Source organism: Pseudophryne corroboree, unplaced genomic scaffold (assembly GCF_028390025.1).
Source record: "Pseudophryne corroboree isolate aPseCor3 unplaced genomic scaffold, aPseCor3.hap2 scaffold_462, whole genome shotgun sequence".
NCBI classification, from domain to species: domain Eukaryota; kingdom Metazoa; phylum Chordata; class Amphibia; order Anura; family Myobatrachidae; genus Pseudophryne; species Pseudophryne corroboree.
Genome location: NW_026970077.1, coordinates 109,419 through 123,185, shown reverse-complemented (window position 1 = coordinate 123,185; position 13,767 = coordinate 109,419). Strand labels below are relative to the sequence as shown.

Genomic DNA, 13,767 nt, shown 5'->3' with positions numbered 1-13,767 from the left:
CTGTAGTTCGCATTGTACGTTGGAAGGCACAAAGTAAGCAGACAGGAAAAGTCAGGATAGTGCGCAAGGGCATAGAAGGGAGCGGCTCAAGAAAAGAGAAGTGGAAACAGACAGCAAACTAGGCTGGAGAGAGACCTGAGACAAAGAGATCTGAATTATACGAGAGCCGACCAGGGGAAACACAAATTATGCAGTCAAGTTTCCCACATTTGGGGAAATCGCAGGGGCAGCACACCCAGAGTGCAATGGGTGAGCCTTGCCCTGGGAGAAGCACCTTCAAGATCATAGTATCTCACCTGGCAGGTAAGTAGGAGTTGGGCTAGAGCTGGGGAGGGTCGCTGCTCGGGCACCCCCCTGTCAAGTGATGGAGATCCAACTGAGGCAGCACAATGGAACTCTTGAAAGAAGAACAAGGCTAGAGGAAGATCTGAGACAAAGAAATCTGACTTTTACCAGAGCTGACCAGCGGAAAACACAAACACAGTCCCCCACTACCACAAATAATGCAGGCGAGTTTCCCACATTTGGGGAAATCACAGGGGTCAGCATACCCAGAATGCAATGTATGAACCTCACCCTGGTTGAACAATCTTCATGACCATGGTGTCTCCTATGCAAAATAAGTATGATTTGGGATAGGGCTGGGGAGGGCCGCTGCTCAGGCACATCTCTGTCAAGTAAAGGAAATTCAACTGAGGCAGCACAAGGGAACTCTCATCTGGGGACAACAACTGCAGGGAGAACACATATTTTCAGATGAACATGGGAGGACAGAAGGCTGCCTAATACTGAAGCACCCCCAAACAACAAACCAAATGCAACAACTAGTGCAAGCATTCCTGGGGGAAGGCCTGCAGCAGATGGATTTGCATATGGTGATGTTATCCAAGCAGTGGGTCAAAGTTGGCTTCAACCCTCATCTGCATATGAAAAGAGAAAAGGGGCGTGCAGGGCATGGCGGCCTTTTGCGCTGCTTGGATGACCCCTAGATCGCATTAAACACCCCCACCCTCCTTTGGTGTGGGGCTCATGTTGGCCATGCCCCATCCCATGAAGCATTCAAGCTGATTTCTTGCAGCAGCTGGGCACTGTAACAGCTCCAGAGCTGCTCTGTAAGGCAAGTAAAAGGGTGTGGGCCCTGCAGCACTACCTGTAGTTTGCATTGTGCATTGGAAGGCACAAAGTAAGCAGACGGGAGGAGAAGTCAAGATAGTGCACAAGGGTATAGAAGGGAGGGGCTCAAGAAAAAAGAAGTGGAAACAGACAGCAAACTAGGCTGGAGAGAGACCTGAGACAAAGAGATCTGAATTATACGAGAGCCGACCAGAGGAAACACAAATTATGCAGTCAAGTGTCCCACATTTGGGGAAATCGTAGGAGCAGCACACCCAGAGTGCAATGGGTGAGCCTTGCCCTGGGAGAAGCACCTTCCAGATTATAGTATCTCACCTGGCAGGTAAGTAGGAGTTGGGCTAGAGCTCGGGAGGGTCGCTGCTCGGGCACCCCCCTGTCAAGTGAAGGAGATCCAACTGAGGCAGCACAAGGAAACTCTCGAAAGAAGAACAAGGCTAGAGGAAGATCTGAGACAAAGAAATCTGACTTTTACCAGAGCTGACCAGAGGAAAGCACAAACACAGTCCCCCACTACCACAAATAATGCAGTCGAGTTTCCCACATTTGGGGAAATCACAGGGGTCAGCATACCCAGAATGCAATGAATGAACCTCACCCTGGGAGAACAATCTTCATGACCATGGTATCTCCTATGCAAAATAAGTATGATTTGGGATAGGGCTGGAGAGGGCCGCTGCTCAGGCACATCTCTGTCAAGTAAAGGAGATTCAACTGAGGCAGCACAAGGGAACTCTTATCTGGGGACAACAACTGCAAGGAGAATACATATTTTCAGATGAACATGGGAGGACAGAAGGCTGCCTAATACTGAAGCACCCCCAAACAACAAACCAAATGCAACAACTAGTAAAAGCATTCCTGGGTGAAGGTCTGCAGAAGACGGATTTGCATACGGTGATGTCATCCAAGCAGTGGGCCAAAGTTGGCTGGAACCCTCATCTGCATATGAAAAGAGAAAAGGGTTATGCAGGGCATGGCGGCCTTTTGCGGCGCTTGGATGACCCCTAGTTCGCATTAAACACCTCCACCCTCCTTCGGTGTGGGGCTCATGTTGGCTATGCCCCAGCCCCTGAAGCATTCAAGCTGATTTCTTGCAGCAGCTGGGCACTGTAACAGCTCCAGAGCTGCTCTGTAAGGCAAGTAAAAGGGTGTGGGCCCTGCAGCACTACCTGTAGTTCGCATTGTGCGTTGGAAGGCACAAAGTAAGCAGACGGGAGAAGTCAGGATAGTGCGCAAGGGCATAGAAGGGAGCGGCTCAAGAAAAGAGAAGTGGAAACAGACAGCAAACTAGGCTGGAGAGAGACCTGAGGCAAAGAGATCTGAATTATACGAGAGCCGACCAGGGGAAACACAAATTATGCAGTCAAGTTTCCCACATTTGGGGAAATCGCAGGGGCAGCACACCCAGAGTGCAATGGGTGAGCCTTGCCCTGGGAGAAGCACCTTCATGATCATAGTATCTCACCTGGCAGGTAAGTAGGAGTTGGGCATGAGCTGGGGAGGGTCGCTGCTCGGGCACCCCCCTGTCAAGTGAAGGAGATCCAACTGAGGCAGCACAAGGGAACTCTCGAAAGAAGAACAAGGCTAGAGGAAGATCTGAGACAAAGAAATCTGAATTTTACCAGAGCTGACCAGAGGAAAGCACAAACACAGTCTACCACTACCACAAATAATGCAGTCGAGTTTCCCACATTTGGGGAAATCACAGGGTCAGCATACCCAGAATGCAATGAATGAACCGCACCCTGGGAGAACAATCTTCATGACAATGGTATCTCCTATGCAAAATAAGTATGATTTGGGATATGGCTGGGGAGGGCCGCTGCTCAGGCACATCTCTGTCAAGTAAAGGAGATTCAACTGAGGCAGCACAAGGGAACTCTCATCTGGGGACAACAACTGCAGGGAGAACACATATTTTCAGATGAACATGGGAGGGCAGAAGGCTGCCTAATACTGAAGCACCCCCAAACAACAAACCAAATGCAACAACTAGTGCAAGCATTCCTGGGGGAAGGCCTGCAGCAGATAGATTTGCATATGGTGATGTCATCCAAGCAGTGGGTCAAAGTTGGCTTCAACCCTCGTCTGCATATGAAAAGAGAAAAGGGGCGTGCAGGGCATGGTGGCCTTTTGCGGCACTTGGCTGACCCCTAGTTTGCATTAAACACCTCCACCCTCCTTCGGTGAGGGGCTCATGTTGGCTATGCCCCAGCCCCTGAAGCATTCAAGCTGATTTCTTGCAGCAGCTGGGCACTGTAACAGTTCCAGAGCTGCTCTGTAAGGCAAGTAAAAGGGTGTGGGCCCTGCAGCACTACCTGTAGTTCGCATTGTGCGTTGGAAGGCACAAAGTAAGCAGAAAGGAGGAGAAGTCAGGAGAGTGCGCAAGGGCATAGAAGGGAGCGGCTCAAGAAAAGAGAAGTGGAAACAGACAGCAAACTAGGCTGGAGAGAGACCTGAGACAAAGAGATCTGAATTATACGAGAGCCGACCAGGGGAAACACAAATTATGCAGTCAAGTTTCCCACATTTCGGGAAATCGCAGGAGCAGCACACCCAGAGTGCAATGGGTGAGCCTTGCCCTGGGAGAAGCACCTTCATGATCATAGTATCTCACCTAGCAGGTAAGTAGGAGTTGGGCGAGAGCTGGGGAGGGTCGCTGCTCGGGTACCCCCCTGTAAAGTGAAGGAGATCCAACTGAGGAAGCACAAGGGAACTCTCGAAAGAAGAACAAGGCTAGAGGAAAATCTGAGACAAAGAAATCTGACTTTTACCAGAGCTGACCAGAGGAAAGCACAAACACAGTCCCCCACTACCACAAATAATGCAGTCGAGTTTCCCACATTTGGGAAATCACAGGGGTCAGCATACCCAAAATGCAATGAATGAATATCACCCTGGGAGAACAATCTTCATGACCATGGTATCTCCTATGCAAAATAGGTATGATTTGGGATAGGGCTGGGGAGGGCCGCTGCTCATGCACATCTCTGTCAAGTAAAGGAGATTCAACTGAGGCAGCACAAGGGAACTCTCATCTGGGGATAACAACTGCAGGGAGAACACATATTTTCAGATGAACATGGGAGGGCAGAAGGCTGCCTAATACTGAAGCACCCCCAAACAACAAACCAAATGCAACAACTAGTACAAGCATTCCTGGGGGAAGTTTTGCAGAAGACGGATTTGCATACGGTGATGTCATCCAAGCAGTGGACCAAAGTTGGTTGGAACCCTCATCTGCATATGAAAAGAGAAAAGGGGTATGCAGGGCATGGCGGCCTTTTGCGGCGCTTGGATGACCCTTAGTTCGCATTAAACACCCCCACCCTCCTTCGGTGTGGGGCTCATGTTGGCCATGCCCCATCCCCTGAAGCATTCAAGCTGATTTCTTGCAGCAGCTTGGCACTGTAACAGCTCCAGAGCTGCTCTGTAAGGCAAGTAAAAGGGTGTGGGCCCTGCAGCACTACCTGTAGTTTGCATTGTGCATTGGAAGGCACAAAGTAAGAAGACAGGAGGAGAAGTCAGGATAGTGCACAAGGGTATAAAAGGGAGCGGCTCAAGAAAAGAGAAGTTGAAACAGACAGCAAACTAGGCTGGAGAGAGACCTGAGACAAAGAGATCTGAATTATACGAGAGCCGACCAGGGGAAACACAAATTATGCAGTCAAGTTTCCCACATTTGGGGAAATCGCAGGGGCAGCACACCCAGAGTGCAATGGGTGAGCCTTGCCCTTGGAGAAGCACCTTCATGATCATAGTATCTCACCTGGCAGGTAAGTAGGAGTTGGGCTAGAGCTGGGGAGGGTCGCTGCTCGGGCACCCCCCTGTCAAGTGAAGGAGATCCAACTGAGGCAGCACAAGGAAACTCTCGAAAGAAGAACAAGGCTAGAGGAAGATCTGAAACAAAGAAATCTGACTTTTACCAGAGCTGACCAGAGGAAAACACAAACACAGTCCCCCACTACCAACAAATAAAGCAGTCGCGTTTCCCACATTTGGGGAAATCACAAGGGTCAGCATACCCAGAATGCAATGAATGAACCTCACCCTGGGAGAGTAATCTTCATGACCATGGTATCTCCTATGCAAAATAAGCATGATTTGGGATAGGGCTGGGGAGGGCCGCTGCTCAGGCACATCTCTGTCAAGTAAAGGAGATTCAACTGAGGCAGCACAAGGGAACTCTCATCTGGGGACAACAACTGCAGGGAGAACACATATTTTCAGATGAACATGGGAGGGCAGAAGGCTGCCTAATACTGAAGCACCCCCAAACAACAAACCAAATGCAACAACTAGTGCAAGCATTCCTGGGGGAAGTTCTGCAGAAGACGGATTTGCATACGGTGATGTCATCCAAGCAGTGGGTCAAAGTTGGCTTCAACCCTCGTCTGCATATGAAAAGAGAAAAGGGGCGTGCAGGGCATGGCGGCCTTTTGCGGCGCTTGGATGACCCCTAGTTCGCATTAAACACCTCCACCCTCCTTCGGTGTGGGGCTCATGTTGGCTATGCCCCAGCCCCTGAAGCATTCAAGCTGATTTCTTGCAGCAGCTGGGCACTGTTACAGCTCCAGAGCTGCTCTGAACGGCAAGTAAAAGGGTGTGGGCCCTGCAGCACTACCTGTAGTTCGCATTGTGCGTTGGAAGGCACAAAGTAAGCAGAAAGGAGGAGAAGTCAGGAGAGTGCGCAAGGGCATAGAAGGGAGCGGCTCAAGAAAAGAGAAGTGGAAACAGACAGCAAACTAGGCTGGAGAGAGACCTGAGACAAAGAGATCTGAATTATACGAGAGCCGACCAGGGGAAACACAAATTATGCAGTCAAGTTTCCCACATTTGGGGAAATCGCAGGAGCAGCACACCCAGAGTGCAATGGGTGAGCCTTGCCCTGGGAGAAGCACCTACATGATCATAGTATCTCACCTAGCAGGTAAGTAGGAGTTGGGCGAGAGCTGGGGAGGGTCGCTGCTCGGGTACCCCCCTGTAAAGTGAAGGAGATCCAACTGAGGAAGCACAAGGGAACTCTCGAAAGAAGAACAAGGCTAGAGGAAAATCTGAGACAAAGAAATCTGACTTTTACCAGAGCTGACCAGAGGAAAGCACAAACACAGTCCCCCACTACCACAAATAATGCAGTCGAGTTTCCCACATTTGGGAAATCACAGGGGTCAGCATACCCAAAATGCAATGAATGAATATCACCCTGGGAGAACAATCTTCATGACCATGGTATCTCCTATGCAAAATAGGTATGATTTGGGATAGGGCTGGGGAGTGCCGCTGCTCATGCACATCTCTGTCAAGTAAAGGAGATTCAACTGAGGCAGCACAAAGGAACTCTCATCTGGGGATAACAACTGCAGGGAGAACACATATTTTCAGATGAACATGGGAGGGCAGAAGGCTGCCTAATACTGAAGCACCCCCAAACAACAAACCAAATGCAACAACTAGTACAAGCATTCCTGGGGGAAGTTTTGCAGAAGACGGATTTGCATACGGTGATGTCATCCAAGCAGTGGGCCAAAGTTGGCTGGAACCCTCATCTGCATATGAAAAGAGAAAAGGGGTATGCAGGGCATGGCGGCCTTTTGCGGCGCTTGGATGACCCTTAGTTCGCATTAAACACCCCTACCCTCCTTCGGTGTGGGGCTCATGTTGGCCATGCCCCATCCCCTGAAGCATTCAAGCTGATTTCTTGCAGCAGCTTGGCACTGTAACAGCTCCAGAGCTGCTCTGTAAGGCAAGTAAAAGGGTGTGGGCCCTGCAGCACTACCTGTAGTTTGCATTGTGCATTGGAAGGCACAAAGTAAGAAGACAGGAGGAGAAGTCAGGATAGTGCACAAGGGTATAAAAGGGAGCGGCTCAAGAAAAGAGAAGTTGAAACAGACAGCAAACTAGGCTGGAGAGAGACCTGAGACAAAGAGATCTGAATTATACGAGAGCCGACCAGGGGAAACACAAATTATGCAGTCAAGTTTCCCACATTTGGGGAAATCGCAGGGGCAGCACACCCAGAGTGCAATGGGTGAGCCTTGCCCTTGGAGAAGCACCTTCATGATCATAGTATCTCACCTGGCAGGTAAGTAGGAGTTGGGCTAGAGCTGGGGAGGGTCGCTGCTCGGGCACCCCCCTGTCAAGTGAAGGAGATCCAACTGAGGAAGCACAAGGGAACTCTCGAAAGAAGAACAAGGCTAGAGGAAAATCTGAGACAAAGAAATCTGACTTTTACCAGAGCTGACCAGAGGAAAGCACAAACACAGTCCCCCACTACCACAAATAATGCAGTCGAGTTTCCCACATTTGGGAAATCACAGGGGTCAGCATACCCAAAATGCAATGAATGAATATCACCCTGGGAGAACAATCTTCATGACCATGGTATCTCCTATGCAAAATAGGTATGATTTGGGATAGGGCTGGGGAGGGCCGCTGCTCATGCACATCTCTGTCAAGTAAAGGAGATTCAACTGAGGCAGCACAAAGGAACTCTCATCTGGGGATAACAACTGCAGGGAGAACACATATTTTCAGATGAACATGGGAGGGCAGAAGGCTGCCTAATACTGAAGCACCCCCAAACAACAAACCAAATGCAACAACTAGTACAAGCATTCCTGGGGGAAGTTTTGCAGAAGACGGATTTGCATACGGTGATGTCATCCAAGCAGTGGGCCAAAGTTGGCTGGAACCCTCATCTGCATATGAAAAGAGAAAAGGGGTATGCAGGGCATGGCGGCCTTTTGCGGCGCTTGGATGACCCTTAGTTCGCATTAAACACCCCTACCCTCCTTCGGTGTGGGGCTCATGTTGGCCATGCCCCATCCCCTGAAGCATTCAAGCTGATTTCTTGCAGCAGCTTGGCACTGTAACAGCTCCAGAGCTGCTCTGTAAGGCAAGTAAAAGGGTGTGGGCCCTGCAGCACTACCTGTAGTTTGCATTGTGCATTGGAAGGCACAAAGTAAGAAGACAGGAGGAGAAGTCAGGATAGTGCACAAGGGTATAAAAGGGAGCGGCTCAAGAAAAGAGAAGTTGAAACAGACAGCAAACTAGGCTGGAGAGAGACCTGAGACAAAGAGATCTGAATTATACGAGAGCCGACCAGGGGAAACACAAATTATGCAGTCAAGTTTCCCACATTTGGGGAAATCGCAGGGGCAGCACACCCAGAGTGCAATGGGTGAGCCTTGCCCTTGGAGAAGCACCTTCATGATCATAGTATCTCACCTGGCAGGTAAGTAGGAGTTGGGCTAGAGCTGGGGAGGGTCGCTGCTCGGGCACCCCCCTGTCAAGTGAAGGAGATCCAACTGAGGCAGCACAAGGAAACTCTCGAAAGAAGAACAAGGCTAGAGGAAGATCTGAAACAAAGAAATCTGACTTTTACCAGAGCTGACCAGAGGAAAACACAAACACAGTCCCCCACTACCAACAAATAAAGCAGTCGCGTTTCCCACATTTGGGGAAATCACAAGGGTCAGCATACCCAGAATGCAATGAATGAACCTCACCCTGGGAGAGTAATCTTCATGACCATGGTATCTCCTATGCAAAATAAGCATGATTTGGGATAGGGCTGGGGAGGGCCGCTGCTCAGGCACATCTCTGTCAAGTAAAGGAGATTCAACTGAGGCAGCACAAGGGAACTCTCATCTGGGGACAACAACTGCAGGGAGAACACATATTTTCAGATGAACATGGGAGGGCAGAAGGCTGCCTAATACTGAAGCACCCCCAAACAACAAACCAAATGCAACAACTAGTGCAAGCATTCCTGGGGGAAGTTCTGCAGAAGACGGATTTGCATACGGTGATGTCATCCAAGCAGTGGGTCAAAGTTGGCTTCAACCCTCGTCTGCATATGAAAAGAGAAAAGGGGCGTGCAGGGCATGGCGGCCTTTTGCGGCGCTTGGATGACCCCTAGTTCGCATTAAACACCTCCACCCTCCTTCGGTGTGGGGCTCATGTTGGCTATGCCCCAGCCCCTGAAGCATTCAAGCTGATTTCTTGCAGCAGCTGGGCACTGTTACAGCTCCAGAGCTGCTCTGAACGGCAAGTAAAAGGGTGTGGGCCCTGCAGCACTACCTGTAGTTCGCATTGTGCGTTGGAAGGCACAAAGTAAGCAGAAAGGAGGAGAAGTCAGGAGAGTGCGCAAGGGCATAGAAGGGAGCGGCTCAAGAAAAGAGAAGTGGAAACAGACAGCAAACTAGGCTGGAGAGAGACCTGAGACAAAGAGATCTGAATTATACGAGAGCCGACCAGGGGAAACACAAATTATGCAGTCAAGTTTCCCACATTTGGGGAAATCGCAGGAGCAGCACACCCAGAGTGCAATGGGTGAGCCTTGCCCTGGGAGAAGCACCTACATGATCATAGTATCTCACCTAGCAGGTAAGTAGGAGTTGGGCGAGAGCTGGGGAGGGTCGCTGCTCGGGTACCCCCCTGTAAAGTGAAGGAGATCCAACTGAGGAAGCACAAGGGAACTCTCGAAAGAAGAACAAGGCTAGAGGAAAATCTGAGACAAAGAAATCTGACTTTTACCAGAGCTGACCAGAGGAAAGCACAAACACAGTCCCCCACTACCACAAATAATGCAGTCGAGTTTCCCACATTTGGGAAATCACAGGGGTCAGCATACCCAAAATGCAATGAATGAACCTCACCCTGGGAGAGTAATCTTCATGACCATGGTATCTCCTATGCAAAATAGGCATGATTTGGGATAGGGCTGGGGAGGGCCGCTGCTCAGGCACATCTCTGTCAAGTAAAGGAGATTCAACTGAGGCAGCACAAGGGAACTCTCATCTGGGGACAACAACTGCAGGGAGAACACATATTTTCAGATGAACATGGGAGGGCAGAAGGCTGCCTAATACTGAAGCACCCCCAAACAACAAACCAAATGCAACAACTAGTGCAAGCATTCCTGGGGGAAGTTCTGCAGAAGACGGATTTGCATACGGTGATGTCATCCAAGCAGTGGGTCAAAGTTGGCTTCAACCCTCGTCTGCATATGAAAAGAGAAAAGGGGCGTGCAGGGCATGGCGGCCTTTTGCGGCGCTTGGATGACCCCTAGTTCGCATTAAACACCTCCACCCTCCTTCGGTGTGGGGCTCATGTTGGCTATGCCCCAGCCCCTGAAGCATTCAAGCTGATTTCTTGCAGCAGCTGGGCACTGTTACAGCTCCAGAGCTGCTCTGAACGGCAAGTAAAAGGGTGTGGGCCCTGCAGCACTACCTGTAGTTTGCATTGTGCATTGGAAGGCACAAAGTAAGCAGACGGGAGAAGTCAGGATAGTGCGCAAGGGCATAGAAGGGAGCGGCTCAAGAAAAGAGAAGTTGAAACAGACAGCAAAATAGGCTGGAGAGAGACCTGAGACAAAGAGATCTGAATTATACGAGAGCCGACCAGGGGAAACACAAATTATGCAGTCAAGTTTCCCACATTTGGGGAAATCGCAGGAGCAGCACACCCAGAGTGCAATGGGTGAGCCTTGCCCTGGGAGAAGCACCTACATGATCATAGTATCTCACCTGCCAGGTAAGTAGAAGTTGGGCTAGAGCTGGGGAGGGTCGCTGCTCGGGTACCCCCCTGTCAAGTGAAGGAGATCCAACTGAGGCAGCACAAGGGAACTCTCGAAAGAAGAACAAGGCTAGAGGAAGATCTGAGACAAATAAATCTGACTTTTACCAGAGCTGACCAGAGGAAAGCACAAACACAGTCCCCCACTACCACAAATAATGCAGTCGAGTTTCCCACATTTGGGGAAATCACAGGGGTCAGCATACCCAGAATGCAATGAATTAACCTCACCCTGGGAGAACAATCTTCATGACCATGGTATCTCCTATGCAAAATAAGTATGATTTGGGATAGGGCTGGGGAGGGCCGCTGCTCAGGCACATCTCTGTCAAGTAAAGGAGATTCAACTGAGGCAGCACAAGGGAACTCTCATCTGGGGACAACAACTGCAGGGAGAACACATATTTTCAGATGAACATGGGAGGGCAGAAGGCTGCCTAATACTGAAGCACCCCCAAATAAACAAACCAAATGCAACAACTAGTGCAAGCATTCCTGGGGGAAGGCCTGCAGCAGATGGATTTGCATACGGTGATGTCATCCAAGCAGTGGGTCAAAGTTGGCTTCAACCCTCGTCTGCATATGAAAAGAGAAAAGGGGCGTGCAGGGCATAGCGGCCTTTTGCGGCGCTTGGATGACCCCTAGTTCGCATTAAACACCTCCACCCTTCTTCGGTGTGGGGCTCATGTTGGCTATGCCCCAGCCCCTGAAGCATTCAAGCTGATTTCTTGCAGCAGCTGGGCACTGTAACAGCTCCAGAGCTGCTCTGTACGGCAAGTAAAAGGGTGTGGGCCCTGCAGCACTACCTGTAGTTTGCATTGTGCATTGGAAGGCACAAAGTAAGCAGACAAGAGGAGAAGTCAGGATAGTGCACAAGGGTATAAAAGGGAGGGGCTCATGAAAAAAGAAGTGGAAACAGATAGCAAACTAGGCTGGAGAGAGACCTGAGACAAAGAGATCTGAATTATACGAGAGCCGACCAGGGGAAACACAAATTATGCAGTCAAGCTTCCCACATTTGGGGAAATCGCAGGGGCACCACACCCAGAGTGCAATGGGTGAGCCTTGCCCTGGGAGAAGCACCTTCATGATCATAGTATCTCACCTGGCAGGTAAGTAGGAGTTGGGCTAGAGCTGGGGAGGGTCGCTGCTCGGGCACCCCCCTGTCAAGTGAAAGAGATCCAACTGAGGCAGCACAAGGGAACTCTCGAAAGAAGAACAAGGCTAGAGGAAGATCTGAGACAAATAAATCTGACTTTTACCAGAGCTGACCAGAGGAAAGCACAAACACAGTCCCCCACTACCACAAATAATGCAGTCGAGTTTCCCACATTTGGGGAAATCACAGGGGTCAGCATACCCATAATGCAATGAATGAACCTCACCCTGGGAGAACAATCTTCATGACCATGGTATCGCCTATGCAAAATAAGTATGATTTGGGATAGGGCTGGGGAGGGCCGCTGCTCAGGCACATCTCTGTCAAGTAAAGGAGATTCAACTGAGGCAGCACAAGGGAACTCTTATCTGGGGACAACAACTGCAGGGAGAATACATATTTTCAGATGAACATGGGAGGACAGAAGGCTGCCTAATACTGAAGCACCCCCAAACAACAAACCAAATGCAACAACTAGTAAAAGCATTCCTGGGTGAAGGTCTGCAGAAGACGGATTTGCATACGGTGATGTCATCCAAGCAGTGGGCCAAAGTTGGCTGGAACCCTCATCTGCATATGAAAAGAGAAAAGGGTTATGCAGGGCATGGCGGCCTTTTGCGGCGCTTGGATGACCCCTAGTTCGCATTAAACACCTCCACCCTCCTTCGGTGTGGGGCTCATGTTGGCTATGCCCCAGCCCCTGAAGCATTCAAGCTGATTTCTTGCAGCAGCTGGGCACTGTAACAGCTCCAGAGCTGCTCTGTAAGGCAAGTAAAAGGGTGTGGGCCCTGCAGCACTACCTGTAGTTCGCATTGTGCGTTGGAAGGCACAAAGTAAGCAGACGGGAGAAGTCAGGATAGTGCGCAAGGGCATAGAAGGGAGCGGCTCAAGAAAAGAGAAGTGGAAACAGACAGCAAACTAGGCTGGAGAGAGACCTGAGACAAAGAGATCTGAATTATACGAGAGCCGACCAGGGGAAACACAAATTATGCAGTCAAGTTTCCCACATTTGGGGAAATCGCAGGGGCAGCACACCCAGAGTGCAATGGGTGAGCCTTGCCCTGGGAGAAGCACCTTCATGATCATAGTATCTCACCTGGCAGGTAAGTAGGAGTTGGGCATGAGCTGGGGAGGGTCGCTGCTCGGGCACCCCCCTGTCAAGTGAAGGAGATCCAACTGAGGCAGCACAAGGGAACTCTCGAAAGAAGAACAAGGCTAGAGGAAGATCTGAGACAAAGAAATCTGACTTTTACCAGAGCTGACCAGAGGAAAGCACAAACACAGTCTACCACTACCACAAATAATGCAGTCGAGTTTCCCACATTTGGGGAAATCACAGGGGTCAGCATACCCAGAATGCAATGAATGAACCGCACCCTGGGAGAACAATCTTCATGACAATGGTATCTCCTATGCAAAATAAGTATGATTTGGGATATGGCTGGGGAGGGCCGCTGCTCAGGCACATCTCTGTCAAGTAAAGGAGATTCAACTGAGGCAGCACAAGGGAACTCTCATCTGGGGACAACAACTGCAGGGAGAACACATATTTTCAGATGAACATGGGAGGGCAGAAGGCTGCCTAATACTGAAGCACCCCCAAACAACAAACCAAATGCAACAACTAGTGCAAGCATTCCTGGGGGAAGGCCTGCAGCAGATAGATTTGCATATGGTGATGTCATCCAAGCAGTGGGTCAAAGTTGGCTTCAACCCTCGTCTGCATATGAAAAGAGAAAAGGGGCGTGCAGGGCATGGTGGCCTTTTGCGGCACTTGGCTGACCCCTAGTTTGCATTAAACACCTCCACCCTCCTTCGGTGAGGGGCTCATGTTGGCTATGCCCCAGCCCCTGAAGCATTCAAGCTGATTTCTTGCAGCAGCTAGGCACTGTAAC

The 13,767-nt window shown here is 50.2% G+C and overlaps 24 non-coding genes across 24 annotated transcripts; all 24 read right to left on the bottom strand.

Annotated features, from left to right (window-relative positions):
* Positions 1–148: 148 nt before the first annotated feature.
* Positions 149–311, bottom strand: LOC135027175 (U1 spliceosomal RNA). The gene has a single exon (XR_010223683.1). It is a non-coding gene; the product is annotated as a U1 spliceosomal RNA (small nuclear RNA).
* Positions 312–463: 152 nt separating this feature from the next.
* Positions 464–627, bottom strand: LOC135027265 (U1 spliceosomal RNA). Its single transcript, XR_010223766.1, has one exon. It is a non-coding gene; the product is annotated as a U1 spliceosomal RNA (small nuclear RNA).
* A 674-nt stretch (positions 628–1,301) lies between these two features.
* On the bottom strand, positions 1,302–1,464 carry LOC135027198 (U1 spliceosomal RNA). Its single transcript, XR_010223704.1, has one exon. It is a non-coding gene; the product is annotated as a U1 spliceosomal RNA (small nuclear RNA).
* Positions 1,465–1,616: 152 nt separating this feature from the next.
* LOC135027226 (U1 spliceosomal RNA) lies at positions 1,617–1,780 on the bottom strand. Its single transcript, XR_010223728.1, has one exon. It is a non-coding gene; the product is annotated as a U1 spliceosomal RNA (small nuclear RNA).
* A 671-nt stretch (positions 1,781–2,451) lies between these two features.
* On the bottom strand, positions 2,452–2,614 carry LOC135027168 (U1 spliceosomal RNA). The gene has a single exon (XR_010223677.1). It is a non-coding gene; the product is annotated as a U1 spliceosomal RNA (small nuclear RNA).
* A 152-nt stretch (positions 2,615–2,766) lies between these two features.
* Positions 2,767–2,929, bottom strand: LOC135027264 (U1 spliceosomal RNA). Its single transcript, XR_010223765.1, has one exon. It is a non-coding gene; the product is annotated as a U1 spliceosomal RNA (small nuclear RNA).
* Positions 2,930–3,603: 674 nt separating this feature from the next.
* LOC135027196 (U1 spliceosomal RNA) lies at positions 3,604–3,766 on the bottom strand. The gene has a single exon (XR_010223703.1). It is a non-coding gene; the product is annotated as a U1 spliceosomal RNA (small nuclear RNA).
* Positions 3,767–3,918: 152 nt separating this feature from the next.
* On the bottom strand, positions 3,919–4,081 carry LOC135027254 (U1 spliceosomal RNA). The gene has a single exon (XR_010223755.1). It is a non-coding gene; the product is annotated as a U1 spliceosomal RNA (small nuclear RNA).
* A 674-nt stretch (positions 4,082–4,755) lies between these two features.
* Positions 4,756–4,918, bottom strand: LOC135027181 (U1 spliceosomal RNA). The gene has a single exon (XR_010223689.1). It is a non-coding gene; the product is annotated as a U1 spliceosomal RNA (small nuclear RNA).
* A 152-nt stretch (positions 4,919–5,070) lies between these two features.
* On the bottom strand, positions 5,071–5,235 carry LOC135027195 (U1 spliceosomal RNA). Its single transcript, XR_010223702.1, has one exon. It is a non-coding gene; the product is annotated as a U1 spliceosomal RNA (small nuclear RNA).
* Positions 5,236–5,909: 674 nt separating this feature from the next.
* On the bottom strand, positions 5,910–6,072 carry LOC135027193 (U1 spliceosomal RNA). Its single transcript, XR_010223700.1, has one exon. It is a non-coding gene; the product is annotated as a U1 spliceosomal RNA (small nuclear RNA).
* A 152-nt stretch (positions 6,073–6,224) lies between these two features.
* Positions 6,225–6,387, bottom strand: LOC135027253 (U1 spliceosomal RNA). Its single transcript, XR_010223754.1, has one exon. It is a non-coding gene; the product is annotated as a U1 spliceosomal RNA (small nuclear RNA).
* A 674-nt stretch (positions 6,388–7,061) lies between these two features.
* On the bottom strand, positions 7,062–7,224 carry LOC135027179 (U1 spliceosomal RNA). The gene has a single exon (XR_010223687.1). It is a non-coding gene; the product is annotated as a U1 spliceosomal RNA (small nuclear RNA).
* A 152-nt stretch (positions 7,225–7,376) lies between these two features.
* Positions 7,377–7,539, bottom strand: LOC135027252 (U1 spliceosomal RNA). Its single transcript, XR_010223753.1, has one exon. It is a non-coding gene; the product is annotated as a U1 spliceosomal RNA (small nuclear RNA).
* Positions 7,540–8,213: 674 nt separating this feature from the next.
* LOC135027178 (U1 spliceosomal RNA) lies at positions 8,214–8,376 on the bottom strand. Its single transcript, XR_010223686.1, has one exon. It is a non-coding gene; the product is annotated as a U1 spliceosomal RNA (small nuclear RNA).
* A 152-nt stretch (positions 8,377–8,528) lies between these two features.
* On the bottom strand, positions 8,529–8,693 carry LOC135027194 (U1 spliceosomal RNA). Its single transcript, XR_010223701.1, has one exon. It is a non-coding gene; the product is annotated as a U1 spliceosomal RNA (small nuclear RNA).
* Positions 8,694–9,367: 674 nt separating this feature from the next.
* On the bottom strand, positions 9,368–9,530 carry LOC135027191 (U1 spliceosomal RNA). The gene has a single exon (XR_010223698.1). It is a non-coding gene; the product is annotated as a U1 spliceosomal RNA (small nuclear RNA).
* Positions 9,531–9,682: 152 nt separating this feature from the next.
* On the bottom strand, positions 9,683–9,845 carry LOC135027258 (U1 spliceosomal RNA). The gene has a single exon (XR_010223759.1). It is a non-coding gene; the product is annotated as a U1 spliceosomal RNA (small nuclear RNA).
* Positions 9,846–10,516: 671 nt separating this feature from the next.
* On the bottom strand, positions 10,517–10,679 carry LOC135027263 (U1 spliceosomal RNA). Its single transcript, XR_010223764.1, has one exon. It is a non-coding gene; the product is annotated as a U1 spliceosomal RNA (small nuclear RNA).
* Positions 10,680–10,831: 152 nt separating this feature from the next.
* LOC135027232 (U1 spliceosomal RNA) lies at positions 10,832–10,995 on the bottom strand. Its single transcript, XR_010223734.1, has one exon. It is a non-coding gene; the product is annotated as a U1 spliceosomal RNA (small nuclear RNA).
* A 675-nt stretch (positions 10,996–11,670) lies between these two features.
* On the bottom strand, positions 11,671–11,833 carry LOC135027201 (U1 spliceosomal RNA). Its single transcript, XR_010223707.1, has one exon. It is a non-coding gene; the product is annotated as a U1 spliceosomal RNA (small nuclear RNA).
* Positions 11,834–11,985: 152 nt separating this feature from the next.
* LOC135027238 (U1 spliceosomal RNA) lies at positions 11,986–12,149 on the bottom strand. The gene has a single exon (XR_010223740.1). It is a non-coding gene; the product is annotated as a U1 spliceosomal RNA (small nuclear RNA).
* Positions 12,150–12,820: 671 nt separating this feature from the next.
* On the bottom strand, positions 12,821–12,983 carry LOC135027167 (U1 spliceosomal RNA). The gene has a single exon (XR_010223676.1). It is a non-coding gene; the product is annotated as a U1 spliceosomal RNA (small nuclear RNA).
* Positions 12,984–13,135: 152 nt separating this feature from the next.
* On the bottom strand, positions 13,136–13,299 carry LOC135027255 (U1 spliceosomal RNA). The gene has a single exon (XR_010223756.1). It is a non-coding gene; the product is annotated as a U1 spliceosomal RNA (small nuclear RNA).
* Positions 13,300–13,767: the final 468 nt, after the last annotated feature.